Source organism: Sebastes umbrosus, chromosome 13 (assembly GCF_015220745.1).
Source record: "Sebastes umbrosus isolate fSebUmb1 chromosome 13, fSebUmb1.pri, whole genome shotgun sequence".
In the NCBI taxonomy this organism is placed as follows: domain Eukaryota; kingdom Metazoa; phylum Chordata; class Actinopteri; order Perciformes; family Sebastidae; genus Sebastes; species Sebastes umbrosus.
Genome location: NC_051281.1, coordinates 32,045,681 through 32,070,350, shown reverse-complemented (window position 1 = coordinate 32,070,350; position 24,670 = coordinate 32,045,681).

Here is a 24,670-nt window from a genome sequence, read left to right as displayed (position 1 = left end):
CGGTGTCCTGGCACGAAGTGCAAGGAACCTATTGTTTTTCTGGGGATTATTATTATTATTATTATTAGGGCCCGAGCACGAAAGTGCCAGGACCCAACGGTGTCCTGGCACGAAGTGCAAGGAACCTATTGTTTTTCTGGGGATTATTATTAGGGCCCGAGCACGAAAGTGCCAGGACCCAACGGTGTCCTGGCACGAAGTGCAAGGAACCTATTGTTTTTCTGGGGATTATTATTATTATTCTTTTTCCGCTGCAAGATCGCGTTTTTGACGACCTTAGCCATCCCCAAAACTCACGAAAAGTGGAGTATGCGTCAGAACTGGTGGGAAATTCAATGTTCTGGAGTGACTGGGCTCGGGTGTCTCCAGAGGGCTCCATAGCGCCCCCTAACGTACGCAGTTTTTCAGAGAAAGTTTCTTCGATCTTCACGAAATTCAAGTATGTCATTGCTCACGCCCTCATACCTGGATTAAATGATTTTGAGATTTCTTCGGCAAACAGGAAGTCAGCCATGTTGGACTTCCTGCGTGATTTTAGAATTTACGAACGCATATTTGAAGACTTTAGGATGCACAAAAATTTATGAAACTTTACACACACATCCAAACTAGTAATTACTTCATTTTAGTGGTGAAATTTTGCTTGGGCGTGGCATGTTGGCTCTCTAGCGCCCCCTTATGTCTTTCAGATTTTGAACATACCTTTAGGTACTCGAAAACTCATGAAATTTGGCAAGATGATAGACACCTGTGAACTTTATTTAAATATATAGCCATTAGGCTCAGTGTGTTTAGCCGGCTCTATAGCGCCCCCTAACGCGTTGAAATTTTAACTTTGTCAAAGTTGATCCGATAATCATGAAATTTGGTATGCATATCCCACTCATCATTTGAAACATATTCCTCATTGGGTTTCATTAGCTCCGCCCACCCGGAAGTCGGCCATATTGGATTTCATGTCACTTTTAGCATTTTATAGGCCGCGTACTTTAACGAACTCCTCCTACAGATTTAATCAGATCGATTTGAAATTTGGTCAGGACCATCTTAAGACCTTGAAGATGAAAAGTTATTAAAATCGTGAGTTTTCACTTAACGAGCGGAACGTGGCGTGGCGTCCATTTTGAGCCATTCGCCATGAAACAGGCAGTTATTGTAACTCAACTGTACATAGTCCGATCTGCCCCAAATCTCTCAGGTATGATGGTGGTCCAGTACTGATGACATGTATATGAAAAATTATACTCATAGCCCCGCCCCAAGACGTTAGCCCCGCCCCCTTTCATATCTCATGAACCGTTTATAGTAGAGTCTTGCGGGAGGTGTCATATCACTCAGCAGAGAGTGCCTGTTTCATTGGGGATGGTTAGCCCCGCCCCCTACACATTAGCCCCGCCTCCTTTCATAACTCATGATCCGTTTGTAGTAGAGTCTTGTGGGGGGTGTCATATCACTCAGCAGAGAGTGCCTGTTTCATTGGTGAAAGTTATGCCCGCCCCCTACACATTAGCCACGCCCCCTTTCATAACTCGTGATCCGTTTGTCGTAGAGTCTTGTGGGAGGTGTTATATCGCTCAGCAGAGAGTGCCTGTCGTAGAGCCTTGCGGCAGGCGTCGTGGCGCTCGTCAGAGTTTCGGCTTCACGGTGCCCGGCCGCGTCGGTCGGCGTCCCGCCAGCATCCTCGACGCGCAAGGGGCGAGGGCCCGTTCATCGCTGCTTGCAGCTTTAATTATTATTCTTTTTCCGCTGCGAGATCGCGTTTTTGACGACCTTAGCCATCCCCAAAACTCACGAAAAGTGGAGTATGCGTCAGAACTGGTGGGAAATTCAATGTTCTGGAGTGACTGGGCTCGGGTGTCTCCAGAGGGCTCCATAGCGCCCCCTAACGTACGCAGTTTTTCAGAGAAAGTTTCTTCGATCTTCACGAAATTCAAGTATGTCATTGCTCACGCCCTCATACCTGGATTAAATGATTTTGAGATTTCTTCGGCAAACAGGAAGTCAGCCATGTTGGACTTCCTGCGTGATTTTAGAATTTACGAACGCATATTTGAAGACTTTAGGATGCACAAAAATTTATGAAACTTTACACACACATCCAAACTAGTAATTACTTCATTTTAGTGGTGAAATTTTGCTTGGGCGTGGCATGTTGGCTCTCTAGCGCCCCCTTATGTCTTTCAGATTTTGAACATACCTTTAGGTACTCGAAAACTCATGAAATTTGGCAAGATGATAGACACCTGTGAACTTTATGTAACTGTATAGCCATTAGGCTCAGTGTGTTTAGCCGGCTCTATAGCGCCCCCTAACGCGTTGAAATTTTAACTTTGTCAAAGTTGATCCGATATTCATGAAATTTGGTATGCATATCCCACTCATCATTTGAAACATATTCCTCATTGGGTTTCATTAGCTCCGCCCACCCGGAAGTCGGCCATATTGGATTTCATGTCACTTTTAGCATTTTATAGGCCGCGTACTTTAACGAACTCCTCCTACAGATTTAATCAGATCGATTTGAAATTTGGTCAGGACCATCTTAAGACCTTGAAGATGAAAAGTTATTAAAATCGTGAGTTTTCAATTAACGAGCGGAACGTGGCGTGGCGTCCATTTTGAGCCATTCGCCATGAAACAGGCAGTTATTGTAACTCAACTGTACATAGTCCGATCTGCCCCAAATCTCTCAGGTATGATGGTGGTCCAGTACTGATGACATGTATATGAAAAATTATACTCATAGCCCCGCCCCAAGACGTTAGCCCCGCCCCCTTTCATATCTCATGAACCGTTTATAGTAGAGTCTTGCGGGAGGTGTCATATCACTCAGCAGAGAGTGCCTGTTTCATTGGGGATGGTTAGCCCCGCCCCCTACACATTAGCCCCGCCCCCTTTCATAACTCATGATCCGTTTGTAGTAGAGTCTTGTGGGGGGTGTCATATCACTCAGCAGAGAGTGCCTGTTTCATTGGTGAAAGTTATGCCCGCCCCCTACACATTAGCCACGCCCCCTTTCATAACTCGTGATCCGTTTGTCGTAGAGTCTTGTGGGAGGTGTTATATCGCTCAGCAGAGAGTGCCTGTCGTAGAGCCTTGCGGCAGGCGTCGTGGCGCTCGTCAGAGTTTCGGCTTCACGGTGCCCGGCCGCGTCGGTCGGCGTCCCGCCAGCATCCTCGACGCGCAAGGGGCGAGGGCCCGTTCATCGCTGCTTGCAGCTTTAATTATTATTCTTTTTCCGCTGCAAGATCGCGTTTTTGACGACCTTAGCCATCCCCAAAACTCACGAAAAGTGGAGTATGCGTCAGAACTGGTGGGAAATTCAATGTTCTGGAGTGACTGGGCTCGGGTGTCTCCAGAGGGCTCCATAGCGCCCCCTAACGTACGCAGTTTTTCAGAGAAAGTTTCTTCGATCTTCACGAAATTCAAGTATGTCATTGCTCACGCCCTCATACCTGGATTAAATGATTTTGAGATTTCTTCGGCAAACAGGAAGTCAGCCATGTTGGACTTCCTGCGTGATTTTAGAATTTACGAACGCATATTTGAAGACTTTAGGATGCACAAAAATTTATGAAACTTTACACACACATCCAAACTAGTAATTACTTCATTTTAGTGGTGAAATTTTGCTTGGGCGTGGCATGTTGGCTCTCTAGCGCCCCCTTATGTCTTTCAGATTTTGAACATACCTTTAGGTACTCGAAAACTCATGAAATTTGGCAAGATGATAGACACCTGTGAACTTTATTTAAATATATAGCCATTAGGCTCAGTGTGTTTAGCCGGCTCTATAGCGCCCCCTAACGCGTTGAAATTTTAACTTTGTCAAAGTTGATCCGATAATCATGAAATTTGGTATGCATATCCCACTCATCATTTGAAACATATTCCTCATTGGGTTTCATTAGCTCCGCCCACCCGGAAGTCGGCCATATTGGATTTCATGTCACTTTTAGCATTTTATAGGCCGCGTACTTTAACGAACTCCTCCTACAGATTTAATCAGATCGATTTGAAATTTGGTCAGGACCATCTTAAGACCTTGAAGATGAAAAGTTATTAAAATCGTGAGTTTTCACTTAACGAGCGGAACGTGGCGTGGCGTCCATTTTGAGCCATTCGCCATGAAACAGGCAGTTATTGTAACTCAACTGTACATAGTCCGATCTGCCCCAAATCTCTCAGGTATGATGGTGGTCCAGTACTGATGACATGTATATGAAAAATTATACTCATAGCCCCGCCCCAAGACGTTAGCCCCGCCCCCTTTCATATCTCATGAACCGTTTATAGTAGAGTCTTGCGGGAGGTGTAATATCACTCAGCAGAGAGTGCCTGTTTCATTGGGGATGGTTAGCCCCGCCCCCTACACATTAGCCCCGCCCCCTTTCATAACTCATGATCCGTTTGTAGTAGAGTCTTGTGGGGGGTGTCATATCACTCAGCAGAGAGTGCCTGTTTCATTGGTGAAAGTTATGCCCGCCCCCTACACATTAGCCACGCCCCCTTTCATAACTCGTGATCCGTTTGTCGTAGAGTCTTGTGGGAGGTGTTATATCGCTCAGCAGAGAGTGCCTGTCGTAGAGCCTTGCGGCAGGCGTCGTGGCGCTCGTCAGAGTTTCGGCTTCACGGTGCCCGGCCGCGTCGGTCGGCGTCCCGCCAGCATCCTCGACGCGCAAGGGGCGAGGGCCCGTTCATCGCTGCTTGCAGCTTTAATTATTAGGGCCCGAGCACGAAAGTGCCAGGACCCAACGGTGTCCTGGCACGAAGTGCAAGGAACCTATTGTTTTTCTGGGGATTATTATTATTATTATTATTAGGGCCCGAGCACGAAAGTGCCAGGACCCAACGGTGTCCTGGCACGAAGTGCAAGGAACCTATTGTTTTTCTGGGGATTATTAGGGCCCGAGCACGAAAGTGCCAGGACCCAACGGTGTCCTGGCACGAAGTGCAAGGAACCTATTGTTTTTCTGGGGATTATTATTATTATTCTTTTTCCGCTGCGAGATCGCGTTTTTGACGACCTTAGCCATCCCAAAACTCACGAAAAGTGGAGTATGCGTCAGAACTGGTGGGAAATTCAATGTTCTGGAGTGACTGGGCTCGGGTGTCTCCAGAGGGCTCCATAGCGCCCCCTAACGTACGCAGTTTTTCAGAGAAAGTTTCTTCGATCTTCACGAAATTCAAGTATGTCATTGCTCACGCCCTCATACCTGGATTAAATGATTTTGAGATTTCTTCGGCAAACAGGAAGTCAGCCATGTTGGACTTCCTGCGTGATTTTAGAATTTACGAACGCATATTTGAAGACTTTAGGATGCACAAAAATTTATGAAACTTTACACACACATCCAAACTAGTAATTACTTCATTTTAGTGGTGAAATTTTGCTTGGGCGTGGCATGTTGGCTCTCTAGCGCCCCCTTATGTCTTTCAGATTTTGAACATACCTTTAGGTACTCGAAAACTCATGAAATTTGGCAAGATGATAGACACCTGTGAACTTTATTTAAATATATAGCCATTAGGCTCAGTGTGTTTAGCCGGCTCTATAGCGCCCCCTAACGCGTTGAAATTTTAACTTTGTCAAAGTTGATCCGATAATCATGAAATTTGGTATGCATATCCCACTCATCATTTGAAACATATTCCTCATTGGGTTTCATTAGCTCCGCCCACCCGGAAGTCGGCCATATTGGATTTCATGTCACTTTTAGCATTTTATAGGCCGCGTACTTTAACGAACTCCTCCTACAGATTTAATCAGATCGATTTGAAATTTGGTCAGGACCATCTTAAGACCTTGAAGATGAAAAGTTATTAAAATCGTGAGTTTTCACTTAACGAGCGGAACGTGGCGTGGCGTCCATTTTGAGCCATTCGCCATGAAACAGGCAGTTATTGTAACTCAACTGTACATAGTCCGATCTGCCCCAAATCTCTCAGGTATGATGGTGGTCCAGTACTGATGACATGTATATGAAAAATTATACTCATAGCCCCGCCCCAAGACGTTAGCCCCGCCCCCTTTCATATCTCATGAACCGTTTATAGTAGAGTCTTGCGGGAGGTGTCATATCACTCAGCAGAGAGTGCCTGTTTCATTGGGGATGGTTAGCCCCGCCCCCTACACATTAGCCCCGCCCCCTTTCATAACTCATGATCCGTTTGTAGTAGAGTCTTGTGGGGGGTGTCATATCACTCAGCAGAGAGTGCCTGTTTCATTGGTGAAAGTTATGCCCGCCCCCTACACATTAGCCACGCCCCCTTTCATAACTCGTGATCCGTTTGTCGTAGAGTCTTGTGGGAGGTGTTATATCGCTCAGCAGAGAGTGCCTGTCGTAGAGCCTTGCGGCAGGCGTCGTGGCGCTCGTCAGAGTTTCGGCTTCACGGTGCCCGGCCGCGTCGGTCGGCGTCCCGCCAGCATCCTCGACGCGCAAGGGGCGAGGGCCCGTTCATCGCTGCTTGCAGCTTTAATTAGGGCCCGAGCACGAAAGTGCCAGGACCCAACGGTGTCCTGGCACGAAGTGCAAGGAACCTATTGTTTTTCTGGGGATTATTAGGGCCCGAGCACGAAAGTGCCAGGACCCAACGGTGTCCTGGCACGAAGTGCAAGGAACCTATTGTTTTTCTGGGGATTATTAGGGCCCGAGCACCGACAAAGTCGGTCCGAGGACCTATTGTATTTCAAATGATTATTATTCTTATTATTATTCTTATTATTCTATTATGTCTTTGAGCGTGAAAACGAGGTGCTTGGGATAATGAACTTTTTTTGAAATTTTGCACACGTGTCAGACGTGCGTGAAATGAATATCTGATATGGGTTTCGTGCTCGGGTGTGGCAAATTGGCTCGCTAGCGCCCCCTATTGAGTAGCCCCGACGACACGTTTCTCCTAAATTTACGAAATTTGGTAGGTATATGTACCATGATGAGACGTAAATAAAACCCTCTTGGAGGTATACCGTAAACCCAACCGGAAGTCGGCCATATTGGATTTTATGGCGTTTTTCTCCATATCCAGGCGCTGTACTTTAACGAACTCCTCCTAGAGATTTAACCCGATCAACTTCAAATTTGGTCAGTAGTATCTTAAGACCTTTGGGATGAAAAGTTACTCAAAGATCAAAAAGTTATCGAACTATGTTGCCGTGGCGTGGCGGCGAAAAAGCGCCTTTCGCCAAGAAACAGGAAGTTGTTGTAACTTTGTCGTACATTAACCTATATGCTCCAAATTTCTCATGCCTGATAAAAGTCCCTCTCTGACACCATCCATATGCAAATTTTGGATCGCAGTCATAGCGCCACCTAGTGGTAACAGGAAATATCATGTTTTACACATTGATGTACTCTGCCTCAGAAATTAATCACATCTACCTGAAACTTGGTCAGTAGTATCTTAAGACCTTTGGGAAGAAAACTTATCAAAAGATCAAAAAGTTATCGAACCATGTTGCCGTGGCGTGGCGGCGAAAAAGCTTCATCGCCAAAAAACAGGAAGTTGTTGTAACTTTGGCGTATAGTAACCAATCTGCTCCAAATTTCTCATGCAAGATAAAACGTACGTGAAATAAATATCTGATATGGGTTTCGTGCTCGGGTGTGGCAAATTGGCTCGCTAGCGCCCCCTATTGAGTAGCCCCGACGACACGTTTCTCCTAAATTTACGAAATTTGGTAGGTATATGTACCATGACGAGACGTAAATAAAACCCTCTTGGAGGTATACCGTAAACCCAACCGGAAGTCGGCCATATTGGATTTTATGGCGTTTTTTTACCATTTCCAGGCGCTGTACTTTAACGAACTCCTCCTAGAGATTTAACCCGATCAACTTCAAATTTGGTCAGTAGTATCTTAAGACCTTTGGGATGAAAAGTTACTCAAAGATCAAAAAGTTATCGAACTATGTTGCCGTGGCGTGGCGGCGAAAAAGCACCTTTCGCCAAGAAACAGGAAGTTGTTGTAACTTTGACGTACATTAACCTATATGCTCCACATTTCTCATGCCTGATAAAGGTCCCTGTCTGACGACATCCATATGCAAATTTTGACTCACAGTCATAGCGCCACCTAGTGGTAACAGGAAATATCATGTTTTACACATTGATGTACTCTGCCTCAGAAATTAATCACATCTACGTGAAACTTGGTCAGTAGTATCTTAAGACCTTTGGGATGAAAACTTATCAAAAGATCAAAAAGTTATCGAACTATGTTGCCGTGGCGTGGCGGCGAAAAAGCGCCTTTCGCCAAGAAACAGGAGGCTGTTGTTACTTGACTTTACATAGTCCAATCTGCTCCAAACTTCACAAGCTGGATAATGGACCAGGCCTGAAGACATATATGTGGTATTATGCGTGATAGTCATAGCGCCCCCTACAGGAAACAGGAAGTTGTTGTAAATTGGCTGTACATTGTCCAATCTTCCCCAAATTTGACATGTTTTATAAGAGTCTTGCCCTGAAGACATGTACGTGCCCCGACGTGCGCGTTCCCCCGACGTGCGCGCGTGGGCGAGGGCCCGATCATCGCTGCTTGCAGCTTTAATTAGGGCCCGAGCACGAAAGTGCCAGGACCCAACGGTGTCCTGGCACGAAGTGCAAGGAACCTATTGTTTTTCTGGGGATTATTATTAGGGCCCGAGCACGAAAGTGCCAGGACCCAACGGTGTCCTGGCACGAAGTGCAAGGAACCTATTGTTTTTCTGGGGATTATTATTATTATTCTTTTTCCGCTGCGAGATCGCGTTTTTGACGACCTTAGCCATCCCCAAAACTCACGAAAAGTGGAGTATGCGTCAGAACTGGTGGGAAATTCAATGTTCTGGAGTGACTGGGCTCGGGTGTCTCCAGAGGGCTCCATAGCGCCCCCTAACGTACGCAGTTTTTCAGAGAAAGTTTCTTCGATCTTCACGAAATTCAAGTATGTCATTGCTCACGCCCTCATACCTTGATTAAATGATTTTGAGATTTCTTCGGCAAACAGGAAGTCAGCCATGTTGGACTTCCTGCGTGATTTTAGAATTTACGAACGCATATTTGAAGACTTTAGGATGCACAAAAATTTATGAAACTTTACACACACATCCAAACTAGTAATTACTTCATTTTAGTGGTGAAATTTTGCTTGGGCGTGGCATGTTGGCTCTCTAGCGCCCCCTTATGTCTTTCAGATTTTGAACATACCTTTAGGTACTCGAAAACTCATGAAATTTGGCAAGATGATAGACACCTGTGAACTTTATTTAAATATATAGCCATTAGGCTCAGTGTGTTTAGCCGGCTCTATAGCGCCCCCTAACGCGTTGAAATTTTAACTTTGTCAAAGTTGATCCGATAATCATGAAATTTGGTATGCATATCCCACTCATCATTTGAAACATATTCCTCATTGGGTTTCATTAGCTCCGCCCACCCGGAAGTCGGCCATATTGGATTTCATGTCACTTTTAGCATTTTATAGGCCGCGTACTTTAACGAACTCCTCCTACAGATTTAATCAGATCGATTTGAAATTTGGTCAGGACCATCTTAAGACCTTGAAGATGAAAAGTTATTAAAATCGTGAGTTTTCACTTAACGAGCGGAACGTGGCGTGGCGTCCATTTTGAGCCATTCGCCATGAAACAGGCAGTTATTGTAACTCAACTGTACATAGTCCGATCTGCCCCAAATCTCTCAGGTATGATGGTGGTCCAGTACTGATGACATGTATATGAAAAATTATACTCATAGCCCCGCCCCAAGACGTTAGCCCCGCCCCCTTTCATATCTCATGAACCGTTTATAGTAGAGTCTTGCGGGAGGTGTCATATCACTCAGCAGAGAGTGCCTGTTTCATTGGGGATGGTTAGCCCCGCCCCCGACACCTTAGCCCCGCCCCCTTTCATAACTCATGATCCGTTTGTAGTAGAGTCTTGTGGGGGGTGTCATATCACTCAGCAGAGAGTGCCTGTTTCATTGGTGAAAGTTATGCCCGCCCCCTACACATTAGCCACGCCCCCTTTCATAACTCGTGATCCGTTTGTCGTAGAGTCTTGTGGGAGGTGTTATATCGCTCAGCAGAGAGTGCCTGTCGTAGAGCCTTGCGGCAGGCGTCGTGGCGCTCGTCAGAGTTTCGGCTTCACGGTGCCCGGCCGCGTCGGTCGGCGTCCCGCCAGCATCCTCGACGCGCAAGGGGCGAGGGCCCGTTCATCGCTGCTTGCAGCTTTAATTCGGGCCCGAGCACGAAAGTGCCAGGACCCAACGGTGTCCTGGCACGAAGTGCAAGGAACCTATTGTTTTTCTGGGGATTATTATTATTCTTTTTCCGCTGCAAGATCGCGTTTTTGACGACCTTAGCCATCCCCAAAACTCACGAAAAGTGGAGTATGCGTCAGAACTGGTGGGAAATTCAATGTTCTGGAGTGACTGGGCTCGGGTGTCTCCAGAGGGCTCCATAGCGCCCCCTAACGTACGCAGTTTTTCAGAGAAAGTTTCTTCGATCTTCACGAAATTCAAGTATGTCATTGCTCACGCCCTCATACCTGGATTAAATGATTTTGAGATTTCTTCGGCAAACAGGAAGTCAGCCATGTTGGACTTCCTGCGTGATTTTAGAATTTACGAACGCATATTTGAAGACTTTAGGATGCACAAAAATTTATGAAACTTTACACACACATCCAAACTAGTAATTACTTAATTTTATTGGTGAAATTTTGCTTGGGCGTGGCATGTTGGCTCTCTAGCGCCCCCTTATGTCTTTCAGATTTTGAACATACCTTTAGGTACTCGAAAACTCATGAAATTTGGCAAGATGATAGACACCTGTGAACTTTATGTAACTGTATAGCCATTAGGCTCAGTGTGTTTAGCCGGCTCTATAGCGCCCCCTAACGCGTTGAAATTTTAACTTTGTCAAAGTTGATCCGATATTCATGAAATTTGGTATGCATATCCCACTCATCATTTGAAACATATTCCTCATTGGGTTTCATTAGCTCCGCCCACCCGGAAGTCGGCCATATTGGATTTCATGTCACTTTTAGCATTTTATAGGCCGCGTACTTTAACGAACTCCTCCTACAGATTTAATCAGATCGATTTGAAATTTGGTCAGGACCATCTTAAGACCTTGAAGATGAAAAGTTATTAAAATCGTGAGTTTTCAATTAACGAGCGGAACGTGGCGTGGCGTCCATTTTGAGCCATTCGCCATGAAACAGGCAGTTATTGTAACTCAACTGTACATAGTCCGATCTGCCCCAAATCTCTCAGGTATGATGGTGGTCCAGTACTGATGACATGTATATGAAAAATTATACTCATAGCCCCGCCCCAAGACGTTAGCCCCGCCCCCTTTCATATCTCATGAACCGTTTATAGTAGAGTCTTGCGGGAGGTGTCATATCACTCAGCAGAGAGTGCCTGTTTCATTGGGGATGGTTAGCCCCGCCCCCTACACATTAGCCCCGCCCCCTTTCATAACTCATGATCCGTTTGTAGTAGAGTCTTGTGGGGGGTGTCATATCACTCAGCAGAGAGTGCCTGTTTCATTGGTGAAAGTTATGCCCGCCCCCTACACATTAGCCACGCCCCCTTTCATAACTCGTGATCCGTTTGTCGTAGAGTCTTGGGGGAGGTGTTATATCGCTCAGCAGAGAGTGCCTGTCGTAGAGCCTTGCGGCAGGCGTCGTGGCGCTCGTCAGAGTTTCGGCTTCACGGTGCCCGGCCGCGTCGGTCGGCGTCCCGCCAGCATCCTCGACGCGCAAGGGGCGAGGGCCCGTTCATCGCTGCTTGCAGCTTTAATTATTATTATTATTATTATTATTCTTTTTCCGCTGCAAGATCGCGTTTTTGACGACCTTAGCCATCCCCAAAACTCACGAAAAGTGGAGTATGCGTCAGAACTGGTGGGAAATTCAATGTTCTGGAGTGACTGGGCTCGGGTGTCTCCAGAGGGCTCCATAGCGCCCCCTAACGTACGCAGTTTTTCAGAGAAAGTTTCTTCGATCTTCACGAAATTCAAGTATGTCATTGCTCACGCCCTCATACCTGGATTAAATGATTTTGAGATTTCTTCGGCAAACAGGAAGTCAGCCATGTTGGACTTCCTGCGTGATTTTAGAATTTACGAACGCATATTTGAAGACTTTAGGATGCACAAAAATTTATGAAACTTTACACACACATCCAAACTAGTAATTACTTCATTTTAGTGGTGAAATTTTGCTTGGGCGTGGCATGTTGGCTCTCTAGCGCCCCCTTATGTCTTTCAGATTTTGAACATACCTTTAGGTACTCGGAATCTCATAAAATTTGGCAAAATGATAGACACCTGTGAACTTTATGTAACTGTATAGCCATTAGGCTCAGTGTGTTTAGCCGGCTCTATAGCGCCCCCTAACGCGTTGAAATTTTAACTTTGTCAAAGTTGATCCGATATTCATGAAATTTGGTATGCATATCCCACTCATCATTTGAAACATATTCCTCATTGGGTTTCATAAGCCCCGTCCACCCAGAAGTCGGCCATATTGGATTTTATGTACGATTTTCCCAATTTTTGAGTTTTATTGGCCGCGTACTTTAACGAACTCCTCCTACAGATTTGATCAGATGGAGTTGAAATTTGGTCAGGACCATCTTAAGACCTTGAAGATGAAAAGTTATTAAAATGATGAGTGTCCACTTAACGATCGGACCGTAGCGTGGCGGCCATTTTGAGCCATTCGCCAGTTATTGTAACTCAACTGTACATAGTCCGATCTGCCCCAAATCTCTCAGGTATGATGGTGCTCCAGTACTGATGACATGTATATGAAAAATTATACTCATAGCCCCGCCCTAAGACGTTAGCCCCGCCCCCTTTCATAACTCATGAACCGTTTATAGTAGAGTCTTGTGGGATGTGTCATATCACTCAGCAGAGAGTGGGTTAACCCTAACTCAACTGTACAGTCCGATCTGCCCCAAATTTCTCAGGTATGATAAGGGTCCAGTCCTGATTATATGTAAATGCAAAAATATAGTCATAGCCACGGCCCCTACACATTAGCCCCGCCCCCTTTCATAACTCATGATCCGTTTGTCGTAGAGTCTTGTGGGAGGTGTCATATCACTCAGCAGAGAGTGCCTGTTTCATTGGTGAAGGTTATCCCCGCCCCCTACACATTAGCCCCGCCCCCTTTCATAACTCATGATCCGTTTGTCGTAGAGTCTTGTGGGAGGTGTCATATCACTCAGCAGAGAGTGCCTGTTTCATTGGTGAAGGTTATGCCCGCCCCCTACACATTAGCCACGCCCCCTTTCATTACTCATGATCCGTTTGTCGTAGAGTCTTGTGGGAGGTGTTATATCGCTCAGCAGAGAGTGCCTGTTTCATTGGTGAAGGTTATGCCCGCCCCCTACACATTAGCCACGCCCCCTTTCATAACTCGTGATCCGTTTGTCGTAGAGTCTTGTGGGAGGTGTTATATCGCTCAGCAGAGAGTGCCTGTCGTAGAGCCTTGCGGCAGGCGTCGTGGCGCTCGTCAGAGTTTCGGCTTCACGGTGCCCGGCCGCGTCGGTCGGCGTCCCGCCAGCATCCTCGACGCGCAAGGGGCGAGGGCCCGTTCATCGCTGCTTGCAGCTTTAATTATTATTCTTTTTCCGCTGCAAGATCGCGTTTTTGACGACCTTAGCCATCCCCAAAACTCACGAAAAGTGGAGTATGCGTCAGAACTGGTGGGAAATTCAATGTTCTGGAGTGACTGGGCTCGGGTGTCTCCAGAGGGCTCCATAGCGCCCCCTAACGTACGCAGTTTTTCAGAGAAAGTTTCTTCGATCTTCACGAAATTCAAGTATGTCATTGCTCACGCCCTCATACCTGGATTAAATGATTTTGAGATTTCTTCGGCAAACAGGAAGTCAGCCATGTTGGACTTCCTGCGTGATTTTAGAATTTACGAACGCATATTTGAAGACTTTAGGATGCACAAAAATTTATGAAACTTTACACACACATCCAAACTAGTAATTACTTCATTTTAGTGGTGAAATTTTGCTTGGGCGTGGCATGTTGGCTCTCTAGCGCCCCCTTATGTCTTTCAGATTTTGAACATACCTTTAGGTACTCGAAAACTCATGAAATTTGGCAAGATGATAGACACCTGTGAACTTTATTTAAATATATAGCCATTAGGCTCAGTGTGTTTAGCCGGCTCTATAGCGCCCCCTAACGCGTTGAAATTTTAACTTTGTCAAAGTTGATCCGATAATCATGAAATTTGGTATGCATATCCCACTCATCATTTGAAACATATTCCTCATTGGGTTTCATTAGCTCCGCCCACCCGGAAGTCGGCCATATTGGATTTCATGTCACTTTTAGCATTTTATAGGCCGCGTACTTTAACGAACTCCTCCTACAGATTTAATCAGATCGATTTGAAATTTGGTCAGGACCATCTTAAGACCTTGAAGATGAAAAGTTATTAAAATCGTGAGTTTTCACTTAACGAGCGGAACGTGGCGTGGCGTCCATTTTGAGCCATTCGCCATGAAACAGGCAGTTATTGTAACTCAACTGTACATAGTCCGATCTGCCCCAAATCTCTCAGGTATGATGGTGGTCCAGTACTGATGACATGTATATGAAAAATTATACTCATAGCCCCGCCCCAAGACGTTAGCCCCGCCCCCTTTCATATCTCATGAACCGTTTATAGTAGAGTCTTGCGGGAGGTGTCATATCACTCAGCAGAGAGTGCCTGTTTCATTGGGGATGGTTAGCCCCGCCCCCTACACATTAGCCCCGCCCCCTTTCATAACTCATGATCCGTTTGTAGTAGAGTCTTGTGGGTGGTGTCATATCACTCAGCAGAGAGTGCCTGTTTCATTGGTGAAAGTTATGCCCGCCCCCTACACATTAGCCACGCCCCCTTTCATAACTCGTGATCCGTTTGTCGTAGAGTCTTGTGGGAGGTGTTATATCGCTCAGCAGAGAGTGCCTGTCGTAGAGCCTTGCGGCAGGCGTCGTGGCGCTCGTCAGAGTTTCGGCTTCACGGTGCCCGGCCGCGTCGGTCGGCGTCCCGCCAGCATCCTCGACGCGCAAGGGGCGAGGGCCCGTTCATCGCTGCTTGCAGCTTTAATTATTATTCTTTTTCCGCTGCAAGATCGCGTTTTTGACGACCTTAGCCATCCCCAAAACTCACGAAAAGTGGAGTATGCGTCAGAACTGGTGGGAAATTCAATGTTCTGGAGTGACTGGGCTCGGGTGTCTCCAGAGGGCTCCATAGCGCCCCCTAACGTACGCAGTTTTTCAGAGAAAGTTTCTTCGATCTTCACGAAATTCAAGTATGTCATTGCTCACGCCCTCATACCTGGATTAAATGATTTTGAGATTTCTTCGGCAAACAGGAAGTCAGCCATGTTGGACTTCCTGCGTGATTTTAGAATTTACGAACGCATATTTGAAGACTTTAGGATGCACAAAAATTTATGAAACTTTACACACACATCCAAACTAGTAATTACTTAATTTTAGTGGTGAAATTTTGCTTGGGCGTGGCATGTTGGCTCTCTAGCGCCCCCTTATGTCTTTCAGATTTTGAACATACCTTTAGGTACTCGAAAACTCATGAAATTTGGCAAGATGATAGACACCTGTGAACTTTATTTAAATATATAGCCATTAGGCTCAGTGTGTTTAGCCGGCTCTATAGCGCCCCCTAACGCGTTGAAATTTTAACTTTGTCAAAGTTGATCCGATAATCATGAAATTTGGTATGCATATCCCACTCATCATTTGAAACATATTCCTCATTGGGTTTCATTAGCTCCGCCCACCCGGAAGTCGGCCATATTGGATTTCATGTCACTTTTAGCATTTTATAGGCCGCGTACTTTAACGAACTCCTCCTACAGATTTAATCAGATCGATTTGAAATTTGGTCAGGACCATCTTAAGACCTTGAAGATGAAAAGTTATTAAAATCGTGAGTTTTCACTTAACGAGCAGAACGTGGCGTGGCGTCCATTTTGAGCCATTCGCCATGAAACAGGCAGTTATTGTAACTCAACTGTACATAGTCCGATCTGCCCCAAATCTCTCAGGTATGATGGTGGTCCAGTACTGATGACATGTATATGAAAAATTATACTCATAGCCCCGCCCCAAGACGTTAGCCCCGCCCCCTTTCATATCTCATGAACCGTTTATAGTAGAGTCTTGCGGGAGGTGTCATATCACTCAGCAGAGAGTGCCTGTTTCATTGGGGATGGTTAGCCCCGCCCCCTACACATTAGCCCCGCCCCCTTTCATAACTCATGATCCGTTTGTAGTAGAGTCTTGTGGGGGGTGTCATATCACTCAGCAGAGAGTGCCTGTTTCATTGGTGAAAGTTATGCCCGCCCCCTACACATTAGCCACGCCCCCTTTCATAACTCGTGATCCGTTTGTCGTAGAGTCTTGTGGGAGGTGTTATATCGCTCAGCAGAGAGTGCCTGTCGTAGAGCCTTGCGGCAGGCGTCGTGGCGCTCGTCAGAGTTTCGGCTTCACGGTGCCCGGTCGCGTCGGTCGGCGTCCCGCCAGCATCCTCGACGCGCAAGGGGCGAGGGCCCGTTCATCGCTGCTTGCAGCTTTAATTATTATTATTCTTTTTCCGCTGCAAGATCGCGTTTTTGACGACCTTAGCCATCCCCAAAACTCACGAAAAGTGGAGTATGCGTCAGAACTGGTGGGAAATTCAATGTTCTGGAGTGACTGGGCTCGGGTGTCTCCAGAGGGCTCCATAGCGCCCCCTAACGTACGCAGTTTTTCAGAGAAAGTTTCTTCGATCTTCACGAAATTCAAGTATGTCATTGCTCACGCCCTCATACCTGGATTAAATGATTTTGAGATTTCTTCGGCAAACAGGAAGTCAGCCATGTTGGACTTCCTGCGTGATTTTAGAATTTACGAACGCATATTTGAAGACTTTAGGATGCACAAAAATTTATGAAACTTTACACACACATCCAAACTAGTAATTACTTCATTTTAGTGGTGAAATTTTGCTTGGGCGTGGCATGTTGGCTCTCTAGCGCCCCCTTATGTCTTTCAGATTTTGAACATACCTTTAGGTACTCGAAAACTCATGAAATTTGGCAAGATGATACACACCTGTGAACTTTATTTAAATATATAGCCATTAGGCTCAGTGTGTTTAGCCGGCTCTATAGCGCCCCCTAACGCGTTGAAATTTTAACTTTGTCAAAGTTGATCCGATAATCATGAAATTTGGTATGCATATCCCACTCATCATTTGAAACATATTCCTCATTGGGTTTCATTAGCTCCGCCCACCCGGAAGTCGGCCATATTGGATTTTATGTACGATTTTCCCAATTTTTGAGTTTTATTGGCCGCGTACTTTAACGAACTCCTCCTACAGATTTGATCAGATGGAGTTGAAATTTGGTCAGGACCATCTTAAGACCTTGAAGATGAAAAGTTATTAAAATGATGAGTGTCCACTTAACGATCGGACCGTAGCGTGGCGGCCATTTTGAGCCATTCGCCAGTTATTGTAACTCAACTGTACATAGTCCGATCTGCCCCAAATCTCTCAGGTATGATGGTGCTCCAGTACTGATGACATGTATATGAAAAATTATACTCATAGCCCCGCCCTAAGACGTTAGCCCCGCCCCCTTTCATAACTCATGAACCGTTTATAGTAGAGTCTTGTGGGATGTGTCATATCACTCAGCAGAGAGTGGGTTAACCCTAACTCAACTGTACATAGTCCGATCTGCCCCAAATTTCTCAGGTATGATAAGGGTCCAGTCCTGATTATATGTAAATGCAAAAATATAGTCATAGCCACGGCCCCTACACATTAGCCCCGCCCCCTTTCATAACTCATGATCCGTTTGTCGTAGAGTCTTGTGGGAGGTGTCATATCACTCAGCAGAGAGTGCCTGTTTCATTGGTGAAGGTTATCCCCGCCCCCTACACATTAGCCCCGCCCCCTTTCATAACTCATGATCCGTTTGTCGTAGAGTCTTGTGGGAGGTGTCATATCACTCAGCAGAGAGTGCCTGTTTCATTGGTGAAGGTTATGCCCGCCCCCTACACATTAGCCACGCCCCCTTTCATTACTCATGATCCGTTTGTCGTAGAGTCTTGTGGGAGGTGTTATATCGCTCAGCAGAGAGTGCCTGTTTCATTGGTGAAGGTTATGCCCGCCCCCTACACATTAGCCCCGCCCCCTTTCATAACTCGAGATCCGTTTGTCGTAGAGTCTTGTGGGAAGTGTCATATAACTCAGCAGAGAGTGCCTGTTTCATTGGTGAAGGTTATGCCCGCCCCCTACACATTAGCCCCGCCCCCTTTCATAACTCATGAACCGTTTGTCGTAGAGCCTTGCGGCAGGCGTCGTGGCGCTCGTCAGAGTTTCGGCTTCACGGTGCCCGGCCGCGTCGGTCGGCGTCCCGCCAGCATCCCCGACGCGCAAGGGGCGAGGGCCCGTTCATCGCTGCTTGCAGCTTTAATTATTATTATTCTTTTTCCGCTGCAAGATCGCGTTTTTGACGACCTTAGCCATCCCCAAAACTCACGAAAAGTGGAGTATGCGTCAGAACTGGTGGGAAATTCAATGTTCTGGAGTGACTGGGCTCGGGTGTCTCCAGGGGGCTCCATAGCGCCACCTAACGTACGCAGTTTTTCAGAGAAAGTTTCTTCGATCTTCACGAAATTCAAGTATGTCATTGCTCACGCCCTCGTACCTGCATTAAATGATTTTGAGATTTTTTCGGCAAACAGGAAGTCAGCTATGTTGGACTTCCTGCGTGATTTTAGAATTTACGAACGCATATTTGAAGACTTTAGGATGCACAAAAATTTATGAAACTTTACACGCACATCCAAACTAGTAATTACTTAATTTTAGTGGTGAAATTTTGCTTGGGCGTGGCATGTTGGCTCTCTAGCGCCCCCTTATGTCTTTCAGATTTTGAACATACCTTTAGGTACTCGAAAACTCATGAAATTTGGCAAGATGATAGACACCTGTGAACTTTATTTAAATATATAGCCATTAGGCTCAGTGTGTTTAGCCGGCTCTATAGCGCCCCCTAACGCGTTGAAATTTTAACTTTGTCAAAGTTGATCCGATAATCATGAAATTTGGTATGCATATCCCACTCATCATTTGAAACATATTCCTCATTGGGTTTCATTAGCTCCGCCCACCCGGAAGTCGGCCATATTGGATTTCATGTCACTTTTAGCATTTTATAGGCCGCGTACTTTAACGAACTCCTCCTACAGATTTAATCAGATCGATTTGAAATTTGGTCAGGACCATCTTAAGACCTTGAAGATGAAAAGTTATTAAAATCGTGAGTTTTCACTTAACGAGCGGAACGTGGCGTGGCGTCCATTTTGAGCCATTCGCCATGAAACAGGCAGTTATTGTAACTCAACTGTACATAGTCCGATCTGCCCCAAATCTCTCAGGTATGATGGTGGTCCAGTACTGATGACATGTATATGAAAAATTATACTCATAGCCCCGCCCCAAGACGTTAGCCCCGCCCCCTTTCATATCTCATGAACCGTTTATAGTAGAGTCTTGCGGGAGGTGTCACATCACTCAGCAGAGAGTGCCTGTTTCATTGGGGATGGTTAGCCCCGCCCCCTACACATTAGCCCCGCCCCCGTTCATAACTCATGATCCGTTTGTAGTAGAGTCGTGTGGGGGGTGTGATATCACTCAGCAGAGAGTGCCTGTTTCATTGGTGAAAGTTATGCCCGCCCCCTACACATTAGCCACGCCCCCTTTCATAACTCGTGATCCGTTTGTCGTAGAGTCTTGTGGGAGGTGTTATATCGCTCAGCAGAGAGTGCCTGTCGTAGAGCCTTGCGGCAGGCGTCGTGGCGCTCGTCAGAGTTTCGGCTTCACGGTGCCCGGCCGCGTCGGTCGGCGTCCCGCCAGCATCCTCGACGCGCAAGGGGCGAGGGCCCGTTCATCGCTGCTTGCAGCTTTAATTATTATTCTTTTTCCGCTGCAAGATCGCGTTTTTGACGACCTTAGCCATCCCCAAAACTCACGAAAAGTGGAGTATGCGTCAGAACTGGTGGGAAATTCAATGTTCTGGAGTGACTGGGCTCGGGTGTCTCCAGAGGGCTCCATAGCGCCCCCTAACGTACGCAGTTTTTCAGAGAAAGTTTCTTCGATCTTCACGAAATTCAAGTATGTCATTGCTCACGCCCTCATACCTGGATTAAATGATTTTGAGATTTCTTCGGCAAACAGGAAGTCAGCCATGTTGGACTTCCTGCGTGATTTTAGAATTTACGAACGCATATTTGAAGACTTTAGGATGCACAAAAATTTATGAAACTTTACACACACATCCAAACTAGTAATTACTTAATTTTAGTGGTGAAATTTTGCTTGGGCGTGGCATGTTGGCTCTCTAGCGCCCCCTTATGTCTTTCAGATTTTGAACATACCTTTAGGTACTCGAAAACTCATGAAATTTGGCAAGATGATAGACACCTGTGAACTTTATTTAAATATATAGCCATTAGGCTCAGTGTGTTTAGCCGGCTCTATAGCGCCCCCTAACGCGTTGAAATTTTAACTTTGTCAAAGTTGATCCGATAATCATGAAATTTGGTATGCATATCCCACTCATCATTTGAAACATATTCCTCATTGGGTTTCATTAGCTCCGCCCACCCGGAAGTCGGCCATATTGGATTTCATGTCACTTTTAGCATTTTATAGGCCGCGTACTTTAACGAACTCCTCCTACAGATTTAATCAGATCGATTTGAAATTTGGTCAGGACCATCTTAAGACCTTGAAGATGAAAAGTTATTAAAATCGTGAGTTTTCACTTAACGAGCGGAACGTGGCGTGGCGTCCATTTTGAGCCATTCGCCATGAAACAGGCAGTTATTGTAACTCAACTGTACATAGTCCGATCTGCCCCAAATCTCTCAGGTATGATGGTGGTCCAGTACTGATGACATGTATATGAAAAATTATACTCATAGCCCCGCCCCAAGACGTTAGCCCCGCCCCCTTTCATATCTCATGAACCGTTTATAGTAGAGTCTTGCGGGAGGTGTCATATCACTCAGCAGAGAGTGCCTGTTTCATTGGGGATGGTTAGCCCCGCCCCCTACACATTAGCCCCGCCCCCGTTCATAACTCATGATCCGTTTGTAGTAGAGTCTTGTGGGGGGTGTCATATCACTCAGCAGAGAGTGCCTGTTTGATTGGTGAAAGTTATGCCCGCCCCCTACACATTAGCCACGCCCCCTTTCATAACTCGTGATCCGTTTGTCGTAGAGTCTTGTGGGAGGTGTTATATCGCTCAGCAGAGAGTGCCTGTCGTAGAGCCTTGCGGCAGGCGTCGTGGCGCTCGTCAGAGTTTCGGCTTCACGGTGCCCGGCCGCGTCGGTCGGCGTCCCGCCAGCATCCTCGACGCGCAAGGGGCGAGGGCCCGTTCATCGCTGCTTGCAGCTTTAATTAGGGCCCGAGCACGAAAGTGCCAGGACCCAACGGTGTCCTGGCACGAAGTGCAAGGAACCTATTGTTTTTCTGGGGATTATTATTATTATTCTTTTTCCGCTGCAAGATCGCGTTTTTGACGACCTTAGCCATCCCCAAAACTCACGAAAAGTGGAGTATGCGTCAGAACTGGTGGGAAATTCAATGTTCTGGAGTGACTGGGCTCGGGTGTCTCCAGAGGGCTCCATAGCGCCCCCTAACGTACGCAGTTTTTCAGAGAAAGTTTCTTCGATCTTCACGAAATTCAAGTATGTCATTGCTCACGCCCTCATACCTGGATTAAATGATTTTGAGATTTCTTCGGCAAACAGGAAGTCAGCCATGTTGGACTTCCTGCGTGATTTTAGAATTTACGAACGCATATTTGAAGACTTTAGGATGCACAAAAAATTTATGAAACTTTACACACACATCCAAACTAGTAATTACTTAATTTTAGTGGTGAAATTTTGCTTGGGCGTGGCATGTTGGCTCTCTAGCGCCCCCTTATGTCTTTCAGATTTTGAACATACCTTTAGGTACTCGAAAACTCATGAAATTTGGCAAGATGATAGACACCTGTGAACTTTATTTAAATATATAGCCATTAGGCTCAGTGTGTTTAGCCGGCTCTATAGCGCCCCCTAACGCGTTGAAATTTTAACTTTGTCAAAGTTGATCCGATAATCATGAAATTTGGTATGCATATCCCACTCATCATTTGAAACATATTCCTCATTGGGTTTCATTAGCTCCGCCCACCCGGAAGTCGGCCATATTGGATTTCATGTCACTTTTAGCATTTTATAGGCCGCGTACTTTAACGAACTCCTCCTACAGATTTAATCAGATCGATTTGAAATTTGGTCAGGACCATCTTAAGACCTTGAAGATGAAAAGTTATTAAAATCGTGAGTTTTCACTTAACGAGCGGAACGTGGCGTGGCGTCCATTTTGAGCCATTCGCCATGAAACAGGCAGTTATTGTAACTCAACTGTACATAGTCCGATCTGCCCCAAATCTCTCAGGTATGATGGTGGTCCAGTACTGATGACATGTATATGAAAAATTATACTCATAGCCCCGCCCAAGACGTTAGCCCCGCCCCCTTTCATATCTCATGAACCGTTTATAGTAGAGTCTTGCGGGAGGTGTCATATCACTCAGCAGAGAGTGCCTGTTTCATTGGGGATGGTTAGCCCCGCCCCTTACACATTAGCCCCGCCCCCTTTCATAACTCATGATCCGTTTGTAGTAGAGTCTTGTGGGGGGTGTCATATCACTCAGCAGAGAGTGCCTGTTTCATTGGTGAAAGTTATGCCCGCCCCCTACACATTAGCCACGCCCCCTTTCATAACTCGTGATCCGTTTGTCGTAGAGTCTTGTGGGAGGTGTTATATCGCTCAGCAGAGAGTGCCTGTCGTAGAGCCTTGCGGCAGGCGTCGTGGCGCTCGTCAGAGTTTCGGCTTCACGGTGCCCGGCCGCGTCGGTCGGCGTCCCGCCAGCATCCTCGACGCGCAAGGGGCGAGGGCCCGTTCATCGCTGCTTGCAGCTTTAATTATTATTCTTTTTCCGCTGCAAGATCGCGTTTTTGACGACCTTAGCCATCCCCAAAACTCACGAAAAGTGGAGTATGCGTCAGAACTGGTGGGAAATTCAATGTTCTGGAGTGACTGGGCTCGGGTGTCTCCAGAGGGCTCCATAGCGCCCCCTAACGTACGCAGTTTTTCAGAGAAAGTTTCTTCGATCTTCACGAAATTCAAGTATGTCATTGCTCACGCCCTCATACCTGGATTAAATGATTTTGAGATTTCTTCGGCAAACAGGAAGTCAGCCATGTTGGACTTCCTGCGTGATTTTAGAATTTACGAACGCATATTTGAAGACTTTAGGATGCACAAAAATTTATGAAACTTTACACACACATCCAAACTAGTAATTACTTAATTTTAGTGGTGAAATTTTGCTTGGGCGTGGCATGTTGGCTCTCTAGCGCCCCCTTATGTCTTTCAGATTTTGAACATACCTTTAGGTACTCGAAAACTCATGAAATTTGGCAAGATGATAGACACCTGTGAACTTTATTTAAATATATAGCCATTAGGCTCAGTGTGTTTAGCCGGCTCTATAGCGCCCCCTAACGCGTTGAAATTTTAACTTTGTCAAAGTTGATCCGATAATCATGAAATTTGGTATGCATATCCCACTCATCATTTGAAACATATTCCTCATTGGGTTTCATTAGCTCCGCCCACCCGGAAGTCGGCCATATTGGATTTCATGTCACTTTTAGCATTTTATAGGCCGCGTACTTTAACGAACTCCTCCTACAGATTTAATCAGATCGATTTGAAATTTGGTCAGGACCATCTTAAGACCTTGAAGATGAAAAGTTATTAAAATCGTGAGTTTTCACTTAACGAGCGGAACGTGGCGTGGCGTCCATTTTGAGCCATTCGCCATGAAACAGGCAGTTATTGTAACTCAACTGTACATAGTCCGATCTGCCCCAAATCTCTCAGGTATGATGGTGGTCCAGTACTGATGACATGTATATGAAAAATTATACTCATAGCCCCGCCCCAAGACGTTAGCCCCGCCCCCGTTCATATCTCATGAACCGTTTATAGTAGAGTCTTGCGGGGGGTGTCATATCACTCAGCAGAGAGTGCCTGTTTCATTGGGGATGGTTAGCCCCGCCCCCTACACATTAGCCCCGCCCCCTTTCATAACTCATGATCCGTTTGTAGTAGAGTCTTGTGGGGGGTGTCATATCACTCAGCAGAGAGTGCCTGTTTCATTGGTGAAAGTTATGCCCGCCCCCTACACATTAGCCACGCCCCCTTTCATAACTCGTGATCCGTTTGTCGTAGAGTCTTGTGGGAGGTGTTATATCGCTCAGCAGAGAGTGCCTGTCGTAGAGCCTTGCGGCAGGCGTCGTGGCGCTCGTCAGAGTTTCGGCTTCACGGTGCCCGGCCGCGTCGGTCGGCGTCCCGCCAGCATCCTCGACGCGCAAGGGGCGAGGGCCCGTTCATCGCTGCTTGCAGCTTTAATTAGGGCCCGAGCACGAAAGTGCCAGGACCCAACGGTGTCCTGGCACGAAGTGCAAGGAACCTATTGTTTTTCTGGGGATTATTATTATTATTATTAT